The 18,061-nt window shown below is 39.3% G+C and overlaps 1 protein-coding gene and 1 pseudogene across 6 annotated transcripts in view; one reads left to right on the top strand and one right to left on the bottom strand.

Annotated features, from left to right (window-relative positions):
- Positions 1–18,061, bottom strand: part of EDA (ectodysplasin A) — a 480,683-nt gene that overhangs the window by 437,861 nt on the left and 24,761 nt on the right. The gene's annotated exons all lie outside the window — the stretch shown is intronic.
- Positions 14,023–14,849, top strand: LOC311615474 (E3 ubiquitin-protein ligase Siah1-like; annotated as a pseudogene). Its single transcript has one exon. The product of its transcript is annotated as an E3 ubiquitin-protein ligase Siah1-like (transcript).

Here is an 18,061-nt window from a genome sequence, read left to right as displayed (position 1 = left end):
CTAAATGCCTCAGAGCTCTGTGCTGACAAACACACCTACACAGTTGCGCATTTTCAACAGGCAGGCACCCTGAGCTCATCTATACACAGGGCACTAGTAGAAGCCACTGTGAACTCTCCCTGGGTGTGATCTTGAACAAACAGGGATGCATTCCCCCCAGGCAGTAGAAATTCTGAATTCACTCATCCTGGATACCTGACTACAGACACCTCAGTTATGTGGCTACACTGTCAAGAGGCCTTTAGAGTGTTTCAGTGTACCTCCCTGGCAAACATACCGTGGGTGACCCTGTGAACCACCTCTGGGAGCGAGCGCCTATCCACCACAGGTGCAGCAGCAAAAGCTGAGTCTGCCCATGCTACAATTACAGAACTCTGGACACCACAGTCACGCCTTTCCAAAGTAAAGGCCCCCTGAGTCCCATCACCCCAACAGACGGTTCCTGAGTGCCACTGTGAGTCCCCGCTGGATATGCATGATTTCAATCAAGGGTGCAAGACAGCAAAAATTGGGACACCCTCCTCCACGGCTGGTGACTTCTAAACACCACAGTTGTGCCTCTCCAGCTTGCAGGCCTACATCAAGAGATCCCAAATGGCTCTCTCTCTCCCTCCCTCTCAATCTAAAAAAATAAATGAAAAATGGCCAGAAGATCTGAATATACATTTCTCCAAAGAGGGCATATGGATGGCCAATAGGCATATGAAAAGATGCTCAATGTCACTAATCCTCAGAGAAATGCAAATTAAAACCACAATGAGGTATCACTTCATACCTGCCAGGATAGCTACTATCAATAAATCAACAAACAGCAAGTGCTGATGAGGATGTGAAAAAAAAAAAAAAAAAAAAAAAGGAACTCTAGTACACTGCTGGTGGGAATGCAGATTGGTGCAGCACTATGGAAAACAGTATGAGGGTCCTCAAAAAGTTAAAAATGGACCGTCCAGATGATTTACTCTAAAATGTTTATAGTTTTGCATTTTATATGATCTACTTTGAGTTAATTTTTTAAAATATATTTTATTGATTTCCACAGAGAAGAAGGAAGAGGGATAGACAGCTAGAAACGTAGATGAGAGAGAAACATCGACCAGCTGCCTCCTGCACACCCCCTACCGGGGATGTGCCCACAACCAATGTACATGCCCTTGACCAGAATCGAACCTGGGACCTTTCAGTCCTCAGACCAACACTCTATCCACTGAGCCAAACCGGTTTAGGCTTGAGTTAATTTTTATGTAAGATTTCATGTAGGTCAAGTTTATTTATTTATTTTTTGCCTATGGATATCCAAATGCAATAGCATAATTTGTTGAAAACTGTTCTTGTCTCTTTTAAGGACTCACCTGATTAAATCAGGCCCAACCAGGATAATCTCCCTTTTGATTATCTCAAAGGCAACTGACTATGGAACAATTATACCACTTAATTTTAAAATTATCCATTTTTCCATATAGTAGCATGATCATGGGAGTGACAGCCCATCATATTTAATGCCCCCATTCACACTCAAGGGGAGAGCATTATATAAGGGTATGGATCATTGAGTGGGTGGGTCATCCTAGAATTCTATCAGGATTCTATCAAAACGCTGGGAAAATCCATCCACACCCATTCCCCACCCCTGGGTTTGAGAAAAACTAATTAGCCCTAGGATCTTATACAAGTGAGGATTGGCTGTTTTGGAAAGTTCTATAGGGAGCTGAGAGTAGGTATGGGTACTTGTTTGCATGCCAAGCCCCAGGCAAAATATGATTTGCCTTTTCCTTCCCAAAGTTTGGGGTGGGTGGTATCACTCCAGACTAAACAGTTCAGATGGTGAGATGAAATATGGGGTAGATGGGGGAAGGGCATTGTTACATGAGTCTTTTCTTTGAATATAGAGCTTGGATTAACCAAGTCAGAGCAGAAGCTTGTTGTAGGCCCAATAAGAAATACCCATTCCATTGCAATCTATTTTCTAACCTTCATCAAAGTCAGTGTTCTGTCACTGACATTCAGCTAATATGCATTGTTTGGGGTCCAAAGGCGAAACTTCTTTTAACAGTGACTTCTTTTGGCTATGGGACTCTTTTTGTCCCTCTGCACCTCTCTGAGAGTAAGTGGCTGAGAAGGTTGAGAAAATTTCAGAAAAAAAGTGAATTTAGATATATAAGGGAAATGTTATTAGAAGAAACCCACCTGAAATGAATGGAATCCCAAACCTGTTTGCTAACCAGTCCTTCATGAAGCCAAAGAAAAACCTGAAGCAAGAAGAGTGAGGAGAAGCACTGAATTATCATATGGTCAAAAACATTCTCTTACTCTCACTCCCATCCTGTTCTGGACTTTCCTCATTACCAGGCCCATCCTTCCCAATGTCAATGGCACACCTGGAACTAAACAGTGTGGCAGCCCTGATTCCAGTGTGTGCTCTGGAAATACCATTCTAAGGTAAGCAAACTCCTCTACACTCTTAACCTCTTCTCTAAGTGCATCCTATACCCCCTGCTCTAATTCTTAAAATCAGGCTTCTTGTGGGCATAATACTTCCTCTACAACCCAACTCCTCTTCCCACATCCTGCCAGCACATTGCCTAAAAGTAAGGTCTGCATCACCTAATCCCTGCAGCTGTTTTCATACCATTGTTCATTATCAGGTAAAACCCCTTCCTCTTTTAATACTCTTTCCATCTGATATTATCACCCTCTCTCCTCTTCCTCCCACTATCACTGTCATCCATTCTAACACATTGTTAGAGAATTTCAATCCCCTCTGGTTTATATATTCCTTCTCCATTCAAACTTCTGTCATCACACTGACTGATTTAAACATTCATGTGGATGATTGTATGTATTTCTGTAGCTCAATGGTTCTCAACCTGCAATCACTTGGAAAATTAAAAAAATAATAATGATGCCTGGGATTAACTCATACCAATTGAAACTGAATTTCTGGGGATGTGGCTTTAGCATAGACATATTTTTAAACATTACAGGTGATTATAGTGTGTCAGTATTGCAATGACACTTTTTTATATTTCTATTGCAAGCCAGGATTGAGGACTACTGTTCTGACCTCAAAGTTCCTTGACTTCCTCAGCTCTATTGACTTTTATTTCCACTATACTTAAGAATACCAACTTCATGGACATATTCTGATTTGCCATAACCTAGAATTTTGCTACCTCTGAATTTTCTCATTCCTAGAGACCCTCTACTTTCACTTCCCTACTCTGGTATCTTTTCCATATAATTACAATTTCAGGTGTTCCTATTTTCCCCCCCATAGCTCCCCTCCACCTGATTCCCCACCCCACCCCATGCCCTTACCCTCCGCGACTGTCATCCATAGGTGTAAGATTTTTGTCCAATCTCTTACTACACCCCTCACACCTCCTTCCCCATGAGAATTGTTAGTCCACTCCCTTTTTATGTCCCTGATTCTGTTATATTCACCAGACCATTCTGTTCTTCAGATTTTTTATTCACTTGAATTTTAGATTCACTTGTTGGTAGGAATGTATTTGATGTCTTTTTGTTGTTCATAATTTTTATCTTTACCTTTTTCTTCTTCTTCCTCCTTTTCTTAAAGAATACCCTTCAGCATTTCATATAATACTGGTTTGGGGGTGATGAACTCCTTTAGCTTTTTTCTTATCTGTGAAGCTCTTTATCTGACCTTCAATTCTGAATGATAGCTTTGCTGGATAGAGTAATCTTGGTTGTAGGTTCTTGCTGTTCATCACTTTAAATATTTCTTGCCACTCCCTCTGACCTGCATAGCTTCTGTTGAGAAATCAGCTGACAATTGTATGGGTGCTCACTTGTAGGTAACTTTTTCTCTTTCTGCTTTTAAGATTCTCTCTTAGTCTTTTGCCCTTGGCATTTTAATAAAGATGTGTCTTGGAGTATTCCTCTTTGGATTCCTCTTGTTTGGGGTTCCGTGTACTTCCTGTACTTGTAAGTCTATTTCTTTCACCAGTTAGGGAAAGTTTTCTGTCATTTTTTCTTCAAATAGGTTTTCAATATTTTTCTCTCTCTCTCTCTTCTTCTGACACCCCAAAAATTCAGATGTTGGTAAGCTCAAAGAGACTCCTTACATTATCTTCATATTTTTGGATTCTTTTTTCTTTTTGTTTTTCTGGTTGGATGTTTTTTGTTTCCTCATATTTCAGATCTTTGGTTTGATTCTTGGGTACATTGATCTACAGTTGAGTTTCTTATATTCTTTATTTCAGACAGTGTATGCTTAATTTCTGACTGGTCATTTTCATTTTCTTGGCATTCTCATTAAGGTCCTTGAAGGTCTCACGAAGCTCCTCAGAGGTCTCATCAAGTTTCTCAGCAGTTTTTAGAAGATTGAGTAACCTTATAAATGTGGTTTTGAACTCTGTCATCTAGTAGTTTGCTTTCCTCCAATTCTTTCATTCGTGACATCTTTCTGTGTCTCCGTATTTTGGCTGCTTCCCTGGGTTGATGGAATGGCTTTGTGTGGTAGGTGACCTATAGGGGCCAGAAGCTCAGCCTCCCCAATCATCTGAGGTGGACGCCCTTGGTATACCACTTTGTGGGCTGAGTGCAAAGTATTGGTGTAGTTAAGCCTTGATTGCTGTTGGATTCACTGTGAGGAATTGAACTCCAGGCCAATTGGCTGTGAGGACCCGCTGTGTCTACCCTATTTCCCCAAAAACAAGACAGTGTCTTATATTAATTTTTGCTCCCAAAGATGTGCTAGGTCTTATTTTCAGGGGATGTCTTATTTTTCCATGAAGAAGAATACAATACACATTTATTGTTAAATTAAAATAAAGGAAATTTATTACCTGTATACGGTACGGTAGTTGTCAACACAAACCAGACAAACTGTGAATCCTACAGTATCAAGAATTTACTCATTTATTCAATGACAATTATTTCATCATCTTCTGGAACATCATCATAACAATCCAATTCCTGAATTTCCTGGTGAATTTTTTGTGACTCCATTTCTTTCAGAATCAGTGGACCAAATCTCTCATGTTTAGCAACAGCACTGTCTTTAAATGAGTACTACTTGTCAAGGTAGCCTGCTCGCAGTGCATTTGCAATGCAACTGTCAGTGATTTTCTCCCATGAATTCTTCACCCAAGTCACAACTTCTTGCAGTTTAAGTTTCACAAAGTTTTCATGCCAATTTCTCTCCATTCTATTTTCAATGTAGTCATTAATTTCCATGTGCAAATTGTCTTTGAGTGGCTTCTTTATTGCAATATCAAGAGTCTGGAGATAGGCCGTCATTCCTGTGGGAATCATTATCTGATCTATTTTTTCTTTCCTGAAGAAATGTCTTCATGTCTTTAGCGTGGTGAGTGCTGGCTGCATCCCAGACTAGCAGACCTCTTTGGCTCCCTCGCATAACAAGCGGCAGCATTAAATCGACCACTTCCTTATAACTGCTTGTGTGGCCCAGGCTTTTTCAGTTTCAAGAATAAAAATGCCCAAAACACATTCAATCTTTTCCTTCTTGCCCTTAGAAATGATTAAAGGTGGGATTTTAGTGCCATCCAGAGGAACTGCCAAAAATACAGGAAACACGTGCACTTTCGTAAGCAGTGGAGGGAATGTACACTAAGGAGGCACCCCGCTGTTCAATTGTCATTTGAGATGATTGGCCCATAAACACTGCAGTTTCATCCATAGCAATCATGTTGGAAAGATTGTATTTAGAGAAGTCAGCATCATCAATAAAGGACTTGAATGCAAGTGCTTGCTTAATAACTTGAGTATCTTCCAACCTAAACAATGTTGTACCGGGGGCCTTATTTTCGGGGGATGCCTTATATTTCACTCAGAAGGAAACTAAGTAGGTCTAATTTTCAGAGGATGTTTTATTTTCGGGGAAACATGGTACAATGGAGGAACTGCTGCGCTGGAGACACACTTATGGTGCAGGACTTGTTTCAGTGGAACTTTGGTACTCACTGAGTCTGCCTCTTGAATGTGTCACTTATGAATGTGAGGAATTGAAATCTGGTGTCTCACACTGACCACTAGATACACTGGCTTCTGGATCTCCAATGGGGTGCAGGTCAGCTACTCTCTGAGGCCAACCTGCAGGAGCTACAGGGAGAACTACAGTTTTCTGCTCTTTGCTTGGTGTTTGGAGGTTTTGGAGCTGTCTGAACTGGTTGCAAGTTTGCTAGGTTAAGCTGTGATAGGGAAGGCCATTCATATGCAAAAGCCGCTGCTTGGAACTTGGGTGGGTTTGTAGGTTGTGCAGGGTGAGGTCTCAGAGCCTCACCAGGCTGAGGCATGGCAAACAGCGATGGCTGCCAGCCAGCTGTCCCCACACCTCCAACCACATCCCTGTGTCCCAAGCCCTAGCGCAGCAAACAATTATTCCTGAGCGCAGCTCTGTGAGCAAACCACCCTCACTTTGACCCAATGGCAGAAAGTCCTGCTTCTCCCCATAGGAGTTTCAGTCCCCCACATCTCCCCAGAAACTGGATTTCAGAGAAATAGAGAGCTTGTCTCCCTTCGGGCTGAAGAATGCAATGCACATCACCAACCCGGTTTGCGTGTGCCTCCGTATCTCAGCTTTTCAGCGCTTGTACACTGAATTCTCTTTTCTCTTTCCTTCTAGTTTTAGAACTTCCACTCAGCCAGCTTTCCTGTGGTTCTGTGTCATAGACGTTTTTCTTTTAGTTCTAGTTTTAAAATTGTGTGAGGCAGCAGTTTAGGTGTTGACCTACGCTGCCATCTTGGCTACCTCCACTTTGCCATGTCTTCTGAAATATTCTTGTAGTTTCACGATCAAAGGGTGGTTCAAATTGATTATTTGTCGTACGTAGTGATCAGTATTAATGAATCCACCTGGTTTTAGATGCACATAATACACCACACTTTCCTAATCCCACCAAATGCAAAGTATTGTCTTCTTTCTGAAGTGATTTGGCCTTGCAGTCGATATTAATGGTTGACCTGAATCAACCCATGATTTTCTGCATTTGGGATTCTCAAAATAAATCCACTTTTCATCGCGTCACAACTTGATGCAAAAAAGACTTTCTTTCCTGCAGCTGAAGCAACATTTTACTGATGACTTTTCAGTTTTCCATTTGTCTTTTGTTCATTTGATGTGGCACCCATTTTCCTTCCTTTAAAATCTTTCCCATTGCTTGTAAACAATCAGAAATTGTTTGGTAAGCAACATTAAATCTTTCTGCAAGTTATTTTAGAGTTTGACACACATCTTCATCCAATAATGCTTGTAATTGTTGATCTTCAAACTTTTTCAGTTGACCTGGATGTTCTTTGTCTTTCACACAGAAATCACCACTTTTAAAGCATTTAAACCAGCATTCACAAGCATCTTGAGATGGAACATGTTCACTATAAGCTTCCCAAAGTATTAAGCAGCACTCTTTTTCAAAATAAACTAATTAATTATAACTTCCCGCAAATGTTCTTTTCTTGGCATGAAATTTGACATTTTTAAGTGTAAAAATATCTATGGTAACACCTTTAGCAAAATTGACATGAAGTTTTGATGTTTGTTATCAATACAACAAAATGGTATACATATCAAATCACATATATATCAACATATGTGTAATTCCATCTATTGAAAAAAAATCCGCATTATTAAATGGTACACCTAGTAATAGGGACTCAATGTAGTGGTGGTGGAGTTGAGAGAACTCCTGAACCCTTCTTCTCTTCCTTCTTTTTTTTCAGTCTTACTAAACATGAGACGTGTTAAAATTATTCCTTCCATAATAAACTCTCAGTGTTTTCACAACCTAAGCACTTAAACTACATAGCAAAAGAGAGTTAGAGGTCTACAATGCTTCTGGGCACAGAGCCTTGTAGATTGATCGAGAATATTAATAATTTTCAAGCTTTTCTTGCCCTTGTAGGCCATAGGTATGGCAGGATGAAACAAGAATTACAATTCACAACCACACACACACACACACACAAAAAAAAAAAAAATCAGATGTAATCTCATTTTGAAAATCAATTTCATGATGGCTACTTAGTTTCAACCCTTGCTATTCACCATCACTCCAATAAAAATTGCTTTTCATCTCTGAAGTGAAGACCCTCTGACAGGTGGATATGTGTAGAGAATATTACTCAGCAGCCCATTATTTTAAAGTGCTTTCATCAGTTAGCATTAGGAAAGTCCCCATAAAGCCACATGAGATAGAAAACCACCCTCCTCCCTTGGCTATTCCAAGCACACAGGACTATCATCTGGCTGAGAAACTGTCAACTAAAAACCCTCTCTCCCACAAAGGTAGAGTTTATAAATTGATTTCCCAGATGGTGTTCATTAAGCATTCACTATCACTCAAACTCATAGTCCACTGGTCTTCAAAGTTAGTCTTAGCATTACAGATGATAAATACTTAATAACCCTTAACAGGAGCTGAGTTTAGGCACAGGGAACCAAATGTTATCTCCTTCATAGTCTTCCTTTATTTCTGTCATTTGAGCATTAGTTCTCAAATGGAATGAGCATGGGCATCACCTTAAAAGTCATTTTTTTCCAAACAATATAGGTATGCTCATGGTCCCACTCTAAAAAATCTGAGTGTAGCCAAGGATATGTGTATTTGGAATAAATTTCCTAGGTAACAGCAATATGCACCCTTAATTAAGAACCACTGCAATACACGATCTGTATTATATATATTTAATCCAACAATCCTAACAGTGGTTAGGGGTGATCAGGCAGGCAAGCAGTTAGGATTCAGTGGTCCTGGCAGTTGGACATCCCTAGAGGGGTCCTGGATTGGAGAGGGGGCAGGCCAGGCTGAAGGTACCCTCCCCGTGCACAAATTTCGTGCACTGGGCTGCTAGCCTATATATATATATATATATATATATATATATATATATATATATATATATATATATATATGCCTAAGCAACTCTTTGACCATTCAAACAGTTGTATCCGGACCACGGGGTTGGCAGCTTGTCTCTCTCCCAGGCCATAGCTTGGCTGGTCCCCATTCCTCTCTTGAGAGCTCATTTGTATCTGGCTGGTCCCCATTCCTCTCTGGCAAGCTCATTTGTGCCTGGCTTGTCCCCATTCCTCTCTCATGAGCTTATTTGTGCCTGGCTGATCCCCATACCTCTCTCCCCAGTGATGATTGTCTGAGTAGTCCTGGGGCAAGGGCATGAGAGTGTGATGACCATTTGCATATCAGCTCTTTATTATATAGGATAATTCACATACCATAGAATTTGCCCATTTTAGGTGTACAGTTTAATGATTTTTAGTAACTCAACCAAAATTCTACTACCACCACCCTGGCTGTGGTAAATCCATTCTAGAATATTTGCTTCCCTCCAACAACCTCCCTCAATAAGTTATCTGGTACGCCTTAATCCCCATTCTCTCCATCTACTCAAGGTATTCACTAATCTAATTTTTGTCTGCATATTTGCCTATTTTGGATCCTTCATATAAACTGAATCATACATTATGTTTTTTGTACTGGCTTTCACTTAGTGTAATATTTTTGAGTTCATCCATGTTATAGCATGCACTCATACTTTATTCCTTTTTATGGCTGAATAATAATCCATTGTATTTTTGTTTACTCATCAGACATTTGGGTTAATTCCACTTTTTGGCTATCATGAATAATGCTGTTATGAATATTTGTGTAGAAGTTTTAGTTTGAATATTTGCTTTCACTTATCTTGGGTAAATCTAGTAGTAGTAGTGCTGGGTCATGTGATAACTTTGAGTTAACTTATTGAAGAATTACCAAACTGACTTCCAAAACAGCTGCACCATTTTACATTCCCAACAGCAATGTATGAAGGTTTCCATTTATCTACATCCCCACTTCTTATGCCTTTTTAATTATGCCATTCTAATAAATGTGAAACAGACTCTCCATTGTGCTTTTATTAAAAAGATTCTTTTTTTATAAATGTTTTATTGATTTATTTGAGAGAAAGAGAGAAGAGAGATTGACCTGAAAGAGAAACATTGGTTGGCTGCCTCCCACACCTACCCCAACAGGGGATCAAGTCCATGACTTTTTGGTGCATGGGATATGATACTTTACCAACTGTGGCACATTGGCCAGAGCTCCCTTATGGTTTTTAAATTTTATTACTTTTATTGTAGGGTTCCTGTCCGTCAGGGAGAGGTGATTGGAAATTCAGGCACCTCTTAAAGGGCCAACACACAAAATTCCATCAAGCCACCCACCTTGTGCTCCAGCAGAGAGAGGGCAGAATGGACTGGAGCTGTGTAAGCAGATGCCAGGATCAGGGACTCTGGGGTCAGAGCTCAGAAGGCAGACACCCTGGTTTCCTGTGCTGAGTCACAACCTCATGCTGCAAAGGTCATCTTTCTCATTCAGACATTTCCTATACATTTTACCTTACCTGGGGGGAAGAAAGTTGATCCACCTAATTGGAAAATATTTTGCCCCACAGTGCAGAGTTGCTCAGGCCCATTAAGAGAGTGAGAATAGACCTTGCCAGTTTTGCTCAGTGGATAGAGCATCGGCCTGAAGACTGAAAGGTCCCAGGTGCAATTCCAGTCAAGGGCACATGCCTAGGTTGCAGGTTTGATCCCCAGCAGGGGGCTTGCTGGAGGCAGCTAATAAATGATTCTCTCTCATCACTGATGTTTCTATTTCTCTCCCTTTCCCTTCCTCTCTGAAATCAATAAAAATATATTTTTAAAAAAGAGACTGAGAATAACAATTAGCCTCCAGGAAGAAGCAATTGCCCCACCCAGTTAGGAAAAAAACCTCTTGCCACACCTGTGGACGATTTCCTGCAGGCAATTCAAGACAAAATCCTATCAGTCTATAGAAAGAGGCAGTCTCTGGAGGCTTTGAATATTTGACTGATATAATTAGTCAGAAACAGTGTTTGATACTGTCCTACATTAGAGATTGAGAGGCATACTAGATCAACCTAATACATAGTCACAAACCCAAACAGGAAGCCAAAATGAGGAGACAAAGAAACAACCCCAAATGAAAGAACAAGAGAATTCTCCAGAAGAAGAGATAAATGAAACACAGATAAGAAATTTATCTGATACAGAGGTCAGAATAATTATGGTAAAGATGCTCAACAGCATGAGAAAAGATATAATAACTAAGAAAACAGAAATAAAGAATGATTTGCACAAATAAAGAACATATTGAAATGAATACACAGCAGATTAGGGAAGGTGAGGATCAAATCAGTGAATTAGAAGGCAGGGTTGAAAAAATATTTGTACATATTGAAAAATAATCACCACAATAAGTCTAGTAAACATGTCACCATACACAGTTATAATTTTTTTTCTTATGAGAACTTTTAAGATCAAATCTCTTAGCAACTTTTAAATATGCAATACAGTATTATTAACTACAGTCACCATTCTGTACACTACCTCTCTTTGACATTTATAACTGGAAAATTTTACCTTTTGACTTCCTTCACCCACTTTGCCCATCTCTCACCCTTCTGTTCTAGCTATGAGTTTAGTTTAAAAAAAATTTTTTTAGATTCTACATATAACTGAGATCACATGGTATTTGTCTTCATCGTGGTTTTAGTTTGCATTTCCCTGATGGATAATGATGCTGAGCACTTTCATATATTTATTTATTAATTTTAATAACTTCTGTGCTAAGCTATTTGTTTATATATTTTGCCCATTTTTTGTTCAGGTTGTCTTTTCATTGTGTTCCAAGAGCCCTTTATAAATTCTAAATATAAAATCTGTGTGTGTGTGTGTGTGTGTGTTTTTAATGTATTGATTGAGAGAGAGAGAGAGAGAGAGAGAGAGAGAGAGAAATTTGTTGTTAAACATATTTACCCATTCATTGGTTGGTTCTTGTATGTGTCCTGACTAGGGATCAAACCAGCAACCCTGGTGCATAGGTACAATGATCCAATCAACTGAGCCACCCAGCCCGGGCTGGATATAAATTGTTTATTTAATATGTTTTGCAAATATTTTCTTGTGATCTGTCACATTTATTCCATTTTTAAATATTGTTTGAAAAAAAATTTAGGTCCAGTTTATCAGTTTCATCTTTTTTTTTGGCGGGGGAGACTTTGTTTTGGTGTCCTGCCTAAGAAGTTCTGTCCAGTCCAAAGTCTTGAAAAGTTTCCCCTATTTTTTCATCTAAAAGTTTTATTGTTTTGACACATTTATGCCTTTCATACATTTTAAAATTTAATTTATTCAGGTAATATAGTCAATAATATTACATAAATTTCCGGTGTACAACAATATAATTCGATATCTGAAATCTCTATTGCATGCTCACCACCAAAATTCCAGTTTCCTTTTATAAGTTAATTTTTGGACATGGTATACAGTGAGGGTCTAAGTTGAACTTTTTACATGTGGATATACAAATGTCCCAGCATCATTTGTTGAACAGAGTATCTTTTTGTCCAATGAATTGTCCAGGTACATTTGTCAAAAATCAACTGACCATAAATGTTAAGGTTGTTAATATATAATCAATTCTGTTCCATTGATTGATATGCCTAGTCTATGCCAGGATCATACTGTCTTGATAACTGTAGATTTATAAAGTTTTCTGTTCCCTGAATATGCTATGTTCTTTCTCACCTCTTCCAGTTCTTTGTACATGTTATTTCTTCTGCCTAAAATAGTCTTATCTAGATAAGTCTTATTATTTTTCAGGTCTAATGTGAAACGATGCTTGGTCCAATAACTGTTCCTGATTTTAAAAGTCTGGGTCAGGTATTCCTACTTAGTGCTACAGATCATCCTATAATTATCTTTATCATTGCATTGTCACATTGCATTACATTTGCCTGTAAGCTCCATAAAGGCAAAAATCTTCTCTAACCAGTTCAGGAGTTTCAGTTTTATTACTATGTTCAGTGTATGTGCATAGGAAATGATCAATAAATATTTATTGAACAAATGATGTACTGATTCTGCTTCTAGTTAAGGAAGACTAATTCAGACCAAATGCCCTGCTGAAAACAATAAAACTGTGATAAAATATAAATTATATATATGAAGGCATCCAAGAACTAATAAGGCAATGAAGTATTATGGAGCAAAGATCAGGAGGAGAAGAAAACCAAGAGAGGCTGTTTTTCTCATTAGGTTATTACAGAAGAGTCAGCTGAGAGACAGCTGAGCTTATAAGAAGTGCAATGAACTAAAATAACAAACATTTGAATTCAGGACCCATCATTGAGGGGAACACTAGATAAACCCTCAGATACTGGGTTCCAACTGAACATGTATACACACTGAAAGGAAGGCTAAATCAGTTTTCAGGTGGCCAGCATTAAATTACCCCAAACTTGGGCTGATTTTAAGTAATAATGGATTGTTAGTGCCACTAACCACCTGCTTGAAATGAGCATAAATCTTTTCTGGATCAAGATTTTAAAAGCTGAGGCCTCAACCCATCTGTATTATAGTTTTTTCGGACACAGAGTCTGCCACTCAACCAAAATAAGGCAAAATAAATTTAAAAATCAAGAGAGATAACTGACAATAAAAACATACCTTAAAAGGATTGAGATAGCTTCCAGATGAAGAATTTCAAATAATTGTGCTTAATATGCTCAAGAAAAGACTACATTGTAAATTTTGGCAAAGAAATGAATACTATTTTTCAAATGAACCAAGTGAAAATTCTATAAGTCTGCCTTGGTGTGGTATATTTAGTGGAAGCCTGAAGTGGGGAGGCTCTAGGAACCAGAAATGACAGTGGCTGTGGGGAGTGGGGCTGCACAGGGAAGCAGCTGGAGAACCAGGAAACAGCAACCTCTGGGGGCGGGGCTTAAGGTCCCGGAAATGACAACAGCTGCTGTAACCAGGGGTAACAAAGGAAGCTTTTGTGGTGGTTGTGCTGGCCAGTGGAAGCAGCAGCTGCAGTAGCAGCAGCAGACCAGAATTTCCCTGCAGTGTCAAGTAGGTGTCAGCATAGGAAGAGGAAGTGGCGCTTCAGGAAGTAGCAGGGAAATTTTAGGGGCTTGAGAGGGAGTGTGAGCCAGGGCCAGAAATGAACCACAGAAATGAACCAGCAGAATACAACCCAGTTACCTAGTGGGGCCTCTGGATGCACAACATCCCAGAGGTGCCCACCCTGAGGAGCACAACTGCATCCAACAATGATTTAGCCACTCTTTTTAAGTATTCAATCTGCTTTGACTATGCATTACCACCCATATTCCAGTGTCACAGTGGCCATCTTGTGTGTAGCGACTGACACCCAAAGCTCACATGTTGTCCAACCTGCCAGGGCCCATTGGGATTCATTCACAACTTGGCCTTGGAGAAATTGGCCAATTCAGTACTTTTTCCTTGCAAACATGCCCCATATGGATGTGAAACAAGCCATGAAGTGCTATATGAGTTTAGGCCTTGCCCTTACTCCAGCCCAGGTACTTTCTGTAAATGGCAAGGCACTTTGGATGCTGTTATCCCACATCTGAAGAATCAACACCCATTTGTTGCAACCCTAAAGGGAGAGGATATAATTTTCCCTGCTACAGACATCAATCTTTCTAGGGCTCTAGACTGGGTGATGATCCAGTCCTGTTAATGCTTTCATTTCATGATAGTCTTGGAGAAAAAGGAAAACCATGAGTGGTACCAGCAGTTCTTTTCCACTGTACACCTGATAGGAACACACAAGCAAGCTGAAAATTTTGCTTACCGACTTGGGCTAACTGATCATAAGCAGCAATTGACTTGGGAAGCCATTTCTCTAACTATACATGAGGAAATTGAAACAGCCATTATAAAGAAGAACTGCCTAGTCTTTGACATAAGCACTGCACAGATTATTGCAAAAAAAAATGGCAATTTAGGCATCAATGTATCTATTAACAAGTGTTGAAATGACAATAAAAATTGTTCTGGCCAGTGCGTAAAACATTGCATTCAATTTCACAGAGAATAGGTACCCTTTTGCCTGTCAACCTGAAACTTTTGGTATGTGGAAGCTAGTCACATGAAAGTAAATAAAATAAAAGGCTGTCAAAAGGAAACAGGTGCATTTGTGACATTAATATAGTTACAAATAAGTCAACAGCAAACCACTGGATACACATACATACACATACATACACACACACACACACACACACACACACTCAAGATGGGCATCTTTTGTATTAAGAAAGAAAGCATTGTAAAGTAATTTGGAGGCCTAGCTGGTTTGGCCCAGTGGATAGAATGTCAGCCTGTGGACCAAAGGGTCCTGGGTTCAATTCTGGTTGCAGGCTACTCCCTGGCCCAGGCCTTGGTCAAGGCTTGTGCAAGAGACAACCAATCTATGTGTTTCTCTCACATTGATGTTTCTCTCTGCTTTTCCCTCTCTCTTCCACTCTCCCTAAAAATCAATGGAAAGATAGCCTTGGATGAATACTAACAAAATAATAATAATAATAATTTGCATTTGTTGTAAAATGAATGTACTGTTGAAAAATACTGATTTTGCCGGGACCGGTTTGGCTCAGTGGATAGAGCGTCAGCCTGCGGACTGTAAGGTCCCGGGTTCGATTCCGGGCAAGGGCATGTACCTTGGTTGTGGGCACATCCCCGGTGGAGGGTGTGCAAGAGGCAGCTGATCAATGATTCTCTCTCATCGATGTTTCTAACTATCCCTCTATCTTCCTCTTTGTGAAAAATCAATAAAATATATATATTTTTTAAAGAAAAATACTGTTTTTTTATTTTTATTTTTTTATTTGTTGCTGTTGCTTTAGTGTGCATGTATGTATGCGTGCATGTGTATTTGGGTGTTATTTTTTTTGTCCTTTAATGGACAAGCCATGTTGAGTAGTCTTCTCACTGCTTTTCCCTCTTTTTCAAATTAAATTCATTGGGGTGACATTGGTTAATAGTATTATATAGGATACAAGTGTGCAATTCTATGATAGATCATCTTTATATTGCATTGCCCTCCATCCAAAGTAAAATCTCCATTTGTTATCATATATTTGACCCCTTTTCCCTCTGGTAACCACCATACTGTTTCTGTGTGAGTTTTTATTTGTTTTTCTTGTTTATTATTTGCTTTCAATTTATATCCCACATATAAGTGAAATCATATGGGTCTTAACTTTTTATGCCTGACTTATTTTGCTTAGCCGGATGTTCTTAAGATCTATCCATGTTGTCACAAATGATAGTATTTCATCTTTTCTGATGGCTGAGTGGTATTCCATTGTAAATATCTATCAAATATTCCTTTTTATTTTTCCCTGAAACACATTTTATTGATTGATTTTTTAACAAAAATAATCATTTTAACAAGCAAGAAAAAATAAATATGTGTGAAAAGTGAAATTAAGAAATCAGTGGATGAGTTTAACAGAAAATAAGGCAGAGCTAAGGAAAGTGAGTTGGAAAGAAAATATTCAGAATAAAATACAGAGAGAAAAAAGGATGGGATATAGAAAAAAGTGCATTAGAGGCCTAAGGAATACAAAGAAAATTTCTAAAAGAGGTTGTCACAGAATATTAGAATAAAGCAATAATAAGGCAGGGACAACATTTAAAGAACTAATATCCCTGACCAGGGTTGCTCATTTGGTTGGGCATCCATCCCATGCACTGAAAGGTTGCCAGTTTGATTCTGGATCAGGGCACATGCCCAGGTTGCAGTCTCAATCCCCAGTAGTAGGAATGCAGGGGTATGGGGGGTAGCTGATAGATGTTTTATTGTCACATGGATGTTTCTCTCTCTCCTTCCTTTGTCTCTCTAAAATATTAATAAAAAATAAATAATACCTGAGAACATTTCAAAACTGATGGACAACCATAAAACTACAAATTCAAGTACTTTGATCCACAATGAAGATAAACATAAAGAAAATTAGTCTAGGCTGTGTTGCTCAGTACTTGAGCATCGACCTATGAACTAGGATATCATGGTTTGATTCCCAGTCAGGACGCATGAGTTTCAGGCTCAATCCCCAGAGAGGACATACACAAGGCAGCCAATTAAAGATTCATTCTCATCATTGATGTTTCTCTGCCTCTCCCTTCATCTTGAAATCAATAAGAATATATTTTTAAAAGAAAATCACACCTAGCCCTAGCTGGGTGGCTCAGTTGATTGGAGCACCATCCAGTACACCAAAAAGGTTGTGGTTTGATCCTTGTTTGGGAATGTATGGGAGGAAACTGATCTATCTTTCCTCTCACATCAATTTTTTCTCTCTCTCTCCCTTCATCTCTCTAAAATCAATTTTTTAAATGGTGTATATTAAAAGTAGATTTTTACAAAGACAAGAAAAATCACACCTATGAACATCATGGTAATACGGTATTACCAAAATCCAAAAATAAAAAATATCAAAAGAGAAAGCAGCACATTCCCTACCAAAGATGCAAAATGTTTTTTCAACTGATTTCCCATTAGAAAAAAATGGAAGCCATTAGGCAGTTAAATGGTATCTTCAACATGTTTTAAGAAAAATAACTGACTTTGGCCTGAGGAACCAAGATGGTGGCATAGGAAAATACTGATATTCATCACCTCCCACAACCACATCAAAATTACAACTAAAATACAGACTAATCATTATTCAGATCCACCTGAAAGCTGGCTGAATGGAAGTCCTACAATTAGAAAAATAAAGAAGTAAGCACAATGAAACTGGTAAGAGGGATGAAGGTGTGGAATGGGTTGGTCCAACACCTATGTGTGGTGTTTTGTTAATCAGGAGGGATATCTCAAAGGCCTCCTGTGAGAAACAGGGGGTCCCAGTCCCACATCAGACCTCCATCCCAGGATTCCAGAGCTGGAAGAAAAGTTCCCATAACTTCAGGCTATAAAAACCAGTGGGGATTGGGGCTCTGTGACACGGAGGCTGCTGGAGTCCCAGGTATGCCTCTTAAAGGGCCCAAGCATGGATATACAAAATCCTGCTTACTTTGAGCTCCACCACTGTGCAGTGACTTTGCAGAGCATATGGAAAGGAAATGAACTGTCTGGCATCAGGAAAGGAACTTGGGAGCAGCTATCTCCCAGAAAAGGGTGCTCACAGGGTCATTGTTCCTGTCCTAGGACCTCCCCTGTCTCAGAAATAACTGGCATCC

The sequence above is a fragment of the Pipistrellus hanaki genome (genome assembly GCF_964339955.1).
Source record: "Pipistrellus hanaki genome assembly, chromosome: X".
NCBI classification, from domain to species: domain Eukaryota; kingdom Metazoa; phylum Chordata; class Mammalia; order Chiroptera; family Vespertilionidae; genus Pipistrellus; species Pipistrellus hanaki.
The sequence above is the reverse complement of the archived record's forward strand: the minus strand, read 5'-3'. Positions and strand labels throughout refer to the sequence as shown.